The following is a 6,971-nucleotide window of genomic DNA, read 5'->3' as shown; positions in this document are numbered from 1 at the left end:
TATAATAATTAGGTCTTTCTTCTGAGCTATTCTATTATGGTATGAAAAAAATAAAACCTAGGACTCTCAAAGAATGAGTAAAAAGAATTTAAGGTAGGGGGCCTACACTCTCTAACTACCTATACTAGGCCCCATTGATTGGAAACCCTGAGGGAAAATGATCCCGTAAAAGAAGGAATTATACAATACGAAATAGCAAAAGAAAGACTAATTTGATTTTAAAAAATCTATAATAGAGCTGCCTCCTCTTCAGAAAAGCTTTGGGTTCATGTGCCTTCCGCCGACATCGTCTCATCTCCGGTGACCTTAGGGCCATGGGGGCTCGGTGGATCTTGGTCCTTGCTGGCGGGAGGGCTCTGTTATGATGGAATAGGTTTCTCCCCGCCTAGCTTATGTGCCGGTGGTGCGTCTAGCATCGTTGGAGGGCGTGTGGAGGTGTTTCTCCGACTAATCTCGCCGAATTCGATCCATGATTGTCTTTGGTGGATCTATTCGGATCTGGTCTTCGTTCGTTTACATTTATGTGTCTTCAGGTTGGTCCCTCTGATCTACGTGTCTCTTCATGGATGGCGGTTGTTGTTCTGGTACGTTGTTCCTACGAGACCTTAGCACGACGACTTCCCGACTGTTTACTACAATAAGTTTTGTCCCGCTACAGTGAGGGAGGAGCGATGACGGCAGCGTGCCTTCAGCTTGTTTCAATGCTTGTAGTTGAGGGAGTCCTGGATTATGGGGTCCTCGGGAAGATGGCCTATGTGACATGGGCCATACTAACGGGTCGTGAAGATACAAGAACAGAAGGCCTCCTCTCGTGTCCGGATGGGACTCTCCTTGGCGTGGACGGCAAGCTTGGCATCCGGATGAATAGTTTCCTTCCTCTGTAAACCGTCTTTGTACACCCCTAGCCCCTCTGGTGCCTATATAAACCAAAGGGTTTTAGTCTATATCCCCAATCACAATCATACAGGCTAGACATCTACACTACAAAAAAAATACACTTCCGTGATGATACGTGTTTGTCACAGTAGGTCGCATTTTTTGTCATGCATGTACATCCATGACGATTTCATGACAGAATCAAGATAGTCATACATGTGCTGGCGTAGAAGTGTTCCATGACATTACCAAAATTATCATCACGGAAGTGTCCACTTCCATGACGATAAATCGCGTGTCACAGAAGTGCTTTCATCAAGGGTGACCAACATGTGGCATCCACCGTAACGGAACACCGTTAAGCTATCGGGTCAGGTTTTGGATCCGATAACCCGTCAACAGCCCCGACCAATGGGAAATTTCCATGTGTAAAATTCTTATTGGCCGGACGAAACATGTGTCAGCTCATCAGTGGGTCAGATAGGCGCCTATGATATGTCGACACATGCCACGGCCCACCACTGGCCCATTTAGCTTACAAAGCCGGCCCGTTTGACTTGGTCAAAAGTTAACGGGCTGGCCCATGAAAAGCATGTTAATGGTCTCTTTGCAAATAGCCCATTTTACAGCCCGGTAACTCACGGCCCGTTAGGCCCTAAAGGAAATCGGCCCAACAACATCATGTGGGTCGCCGAATATAACACCAGCCCATTTAACTTTCGGCCCATGTATGGCCCATGACGTCTTTCGGCCCATATGAGGCATTTGTATCTTTAGGCCCTTTAGAGGCCCACGGTGACTCTAGCCCATAATGAACAGTAATTTCTTTATACCCTTTAATGGCCCGTGATTCACATGGGCCCTTTCCAGCCCGTGCTAGCGTTCGGCCTATTGACGGCCCATACGTTCTTGGGCTCATTTCCGGTCCTCGATTACTTCGAGCCCGTTAATGGCATGTTCCCCTAATGGGCCAAATTTGGCCCATGGCAAAAGTCAGCCCGTTTCTGGCCTGTTAACCCGTTGCGCTGTTTCCAGCCCATCCTATATTCTAGCCCATTAATGACCCGTTATGCATGTGACAGAATTAAGCCTTTGTTGTCCTCCGGCCTTTTAACGGCCTGTTACCGTGTTGGGCCGATACCAATTACGTCCGTTTACGGTCCATGTAGACCCATTTATCCGACGGCCCAAGGCCCACCGATTCTACGGCCCTGTTGGAGGCCCATTTATCGATAGCTCGTAGGAGACCCATGGATCCTACGGCCCTATATGGCCCATGGTTGTTGCGGCCACTAGTAAACCAGGGAAAAAGAAGACTAGGAAATAAATTAGGCCAAAACTAACGCTAGGCTATTAAGGCGATTGCACAGATTACATCCACTCGGCATCAAAGGTCGCCACCAGTGCAAATATAGGGAACACCCTACACTATACAAAAATGGCTTGTTGTTTTCTTCAGCCATTGGCTGCACGTTAAGAATAAATTTTGTATCGCACCAAAACAAATTACAACTATATAACAAAAGGAAGGTTGGCATAAAACTTAACAGTCTAGCAGATAAATGCACCACCAGAAGTTCAGAAGCTCTGTTCATTTGACTTGACTGTTACGTTTTCATGCTGTATTGTCCGATGGAGCACCATAACCCTCGCCTTCATTTCTCCCAGGCTCCTGAACAACACAGCAAATATCTGATAGTCTGGTTTCAAAACCATGCATATCTTGACGACATCGAACAATGTCTGTCCTTGTTTCACAAAGGGTCTCTGTTAGGGAATGGACTTGTGTCTGGAGCGCAGATACAACATTGCTTTGAGCTTGCATATCTTGATCATGAGGCAATTTGGAGGAGATTGCCTTAACAACCAACCCGGTATTACGCAGGAACGTGCTTTTGGCACTGTTAGTGGACAGGTACTGACCCACTGCAGCAAGAGCTGACATTGCGGTTATAGTTGCCTCGCCACCTTCAGAAGGTGGCGGTTCCACCATTTTTTCCATAGCTTGCTGAAAAGTTGAGTTTTTACATTAGTAGTACCAGAAAAGAAGATATTAAGGAGGCAGAAAAACCAAACAAAATAGCTTTCGTCTATATACAGAACTTATTCTAGTGAACCCATGTAAAATATTAGTTGTATTTTATTGCAAAGTACATAATGAAACCAGGTTCCAAACATTTGACCATGTTCCATCGCTAATGTATTGTATATTTCTTCACATTGTATTGAGGGCTAAGGATAAAGAGACAAAGTTTATAATAAGGTAAGCATAGTATGACATCATTCATATCACAAAACAACTGAGAACAGACAAACAGGCAATTGTAACGTTGTGTGGGCAAGTCCAGCACGGTACGAGAATATGGTTCAAGATCAAAGGAACGTCACTCCTCTCTTTTAAACCTTGTAAGGTGCAATGATACGCTAAGACAATTGTGTATAAAATTGAAAAGAGTAATAGACATTGGCTGCAAACCATGCAGTTTAAGGCACAAGTCAGAGTAAGTAGTAGTTAAAAGACATGAGGATTAAGGACTTACAACAGCGGCTTTGACTGGTGTAGTCATGCCCTTCTTCTTGCTGGTGTGACAGTCCTTGAAGATTTCCACAACATTTGGTTCAAGTACTTTTTGGTCCTTGCGGGCTTTCCTCTGCATTTGGAACAAGTCAATATAGATCTGATAATATGGTACAGCGAAAAGAGTGAAACAGCAGCTAATTACAAGAGCCTTGTAGTGTGCAATATAGCTACGAGATTTGGTCGTCTGTTGGAATTTCACTTTCGTACGGTCGGCCTTGTTCTTTGAACAGTTCACATACAAGAAGATAGATTTGTGTGGCACATGCGTAAATAGGACTTCAACATGTGATCTGATCACATATATATAATGTACCTGATACTTCGGATCAGACCAGTGTTTAACGAGGCCCCTCGAGTCTTCATATGATATATTTTCCACTTGAGATGTTTGGGAAAGTTCACTGTTAGCCTTGCCTTCAAAGTGAGTTTGCCTCAAGTTATACCGATACTATCGCAGAGCAGACTTGAAAACATGGGTGCAAGCTTGTCTGGTTGCATCATCTTGGCTATCCAACTTGAACCTCATCTGTTGAAAATTATGGGGGTCTCATTATCAGCAACCTAGAAAGTATGGGACAGAGCAAGACGATATTACTAGTTTCCATACATAACCATACTTACAAATAAATGGTCGAGGAAGGTGTTGAACTGGGTTTCATCTTTGTCATTCCTGTACTGAATCCATGTTGGGAGGATGCGTACATGACACCTAACGGCAACCGCTGCCTCTGATACTAACTTGGCTGAATCTATAGCATCACGTGGCCTTTTTAAACCTGCCTCACAATGGATCTCCATTCTTCCTCCTCTAGATTTAGTTAACCTATCGAGCATTATCCCTGATGTTTGTTTCCTCTTGCGCCTAGGTGCTAGTTCAACAACAAACATAGGAAGGGTTAGTGTACATCAAACTATGAGACTACATATAAAGAAGCATACAGCTGTAACTTGACTCCAGCAACTACCTTCTTGTTGTTGAAGCTCACAAGGTTCATCTGATATTGCCAACTCATCTTGTGTCAAGAGTGCTTGGGAAGTAGTGTCAGGTGGCAAGGGATCTTGGGAACGTGCTGCTAGCTCAGTTGACGCACGAGTAACTCGTGCAGCTGGTAGTACTGTGGTAGGTGTTGCAAGAACTAGGGTTGTCTCTGCTTGTTTCGTGGCAGCTATTTGTTTCTGTTTGGCTTTTTTGCAGCTCGTGTAGCATGGGATGCCTTGTTTGTAGAATTTTCCGCTGGACTTTGACCTTCTATTGCACCATCAGTACCAGCAGAATCTGCAGGATTCATCCGCTTCTCATTCCCCGCCATTCTGTGTTTCTTCCTCTTTCTATGTGCCATGTTAAGTTAAGACGACAAGAAAAACGAATAACAATTTAGTTCTTCAGAACAAATTGATGTGTGATGCAGACGAACTAAACTTTGATGTTAGACAACCACATGATAGGAGGATGTAATATGTACGAAAAACAGGACGGAAGAGATAACCAGAACTATGATGTGTAAACTAAGCAGAAGACATTTCACCAAATTAGAAGCAATGGAATGGAAGGTAGACACCATATGAAAGATGTTACAAATATCGCTCTGCCAAGTTAACAGTGTCTCATCATAAATGGCATTTAAACAAATGTGAAGCAGTACAAGAAATAAATCATATGCAAGATGCAAACAACATCACACTACCATGTTAGAGGTCTCTCGTCATTAGTGCCATTGCATATTCACAGCATTGCATATTCACAGCTTATGATGTGTAAACTAAGGAGAAGGCATTTCAACAAATTAGAAGCACTGAAAGCTAGACACCATATGAAAGATGCAACAAATATCACTCTACCAAGTTAAACTGTCTCGTCATAATGCCATTTCAACAAATTAGTAGTACAAGCTAGAAAAGAATGCGAGATGTAACCTATATCACACTCTGAAGTCAAATGTGTCTTATGATAAGTGATTGTTACAGGTTACACAACAGTAGTAATTTGATGTAAGAACATGGTGTGATAGACATATATTGTATGTTCTAGAAACAGGAACACGTGTCTTATTCAAGTATAATGTGTAAAGTAAGCAGATGGAATTCAACAAAATTAGAAGCAATACAAGCTAGACATCACACATAACATGCAACCACATATAACAGTGCCAACTTAGAGGGAGCACCGGTGATGGTGCACTAGGGGAGACGTGCTCATCATAAACACAACTTTGTTGAGTGTCTATGCATGTGTTGTCTTGGAAATCATCTTGGGGGTGTGGAGGAGTAGAAACTATAGAGGCCCTCCATTCGGAAGGAGCACCTTTATCCGCTGCCTTGCTAACTTCCTTCTACTTTATTGATTTTGAATTGTCAAGTAAAACCGACAAGAAAAAGCAATAAAATTCTCTCTTCGGAACTCATTCATGCATGATACCGACAAATCACTACTTTGATGTAAGGCAAACACATGATACCAGGATGGAATATGTACGAAAAACAGGACGGCATGGCATGTTCACAACTGTTTGTGTAAACTAAGCAGAAACCATTCCAACAAATAAGAAGCAATGCAAGCTAGACACCACATCAAAGATGCAACCAATATGACTCTGCCAAGTTAAAAGCGTCCTTTCGTAAATGAAATGTCAACAAATTAGAAGCGGCGCATGCTATAAATCATATGAAAGATGCAACTAATATCGCACTTCATATACTAAAGGTGTCTCGTCATATTGATTGATGCGGGATACAAAAAAACAATAGTTTTATGTAAGGACATGCTTAATAGACAGATGTACTATGTACTAAATACAGGAAGGCATGTCACATTAACAGGTATAATGTATAAGCTAAGCAGACTAGCACATGCAGCTTAACTAGATTGGAAGAATTACAATCTAGACACCATATGCAACATGCAACCACATATCACGTTGCCAAGTTAGAGCAAGCACCTGCGATGCTAGTGTAGGGGAAATGTTGAATCAACTACAGAGCTACGTTCACTATCTTCATCTAGCCTTGCTGTTTCTTGAGAATCATGTCGCACTACAAAAAAAATGACACATCCGTGATTTTGGGCCGAACGGATTTTTTTCTGTCATACATATGACACTTCTATGATGATAATTGTGACAAAACCCGGTATCATCATAGATGTGGTGGGCTCCTACTTCTATGACAAAAAATCATGACAGAAAATGGGCTTTTCGTCCCGGGCGGGCCGGAGACGCAGCTCCATGACATTCTTTGGGCTGTCCATGACGGAAAAAACCATGGTAGAAGCGAGGGCGAGGAAAATTTTGGGAAGTTCCCGGTTACGGTGGGTGGTCGGGGGCCGAGCGATGCACGTTTCTCTCATACACGTACGCTCTAACTGAAACCGAGCGAGGCGTTGGGCTCTTACTGAACCCGAGTGATTGCATTGCAGGCTACGCATTACTGAACCCGAGCGATCGATCGATGGCTGTTAACTGAACCCGATCGAGCGATTCCTTTGCTACTGCTGCTAACTAAAGCCGATCAATGCTGC

Source organism: Triticum dicoccoides, chromosome 4B, assembly GCF_002162155.2.
Source record: "Triticum dicoccoides isolate Atlit2015 ecotype Zavitan chromosome 4B, WEW_v2.0, whole genome shotgun sequence".
NCBI lineage: Eukaryota > Viridiplantae > Streptophyta > Magnoliopsida > Poales > Poaceae > Triticum > Triticum dicoccoides.
Note: the sequence above shows the minus strand (reverse complement) of the source record.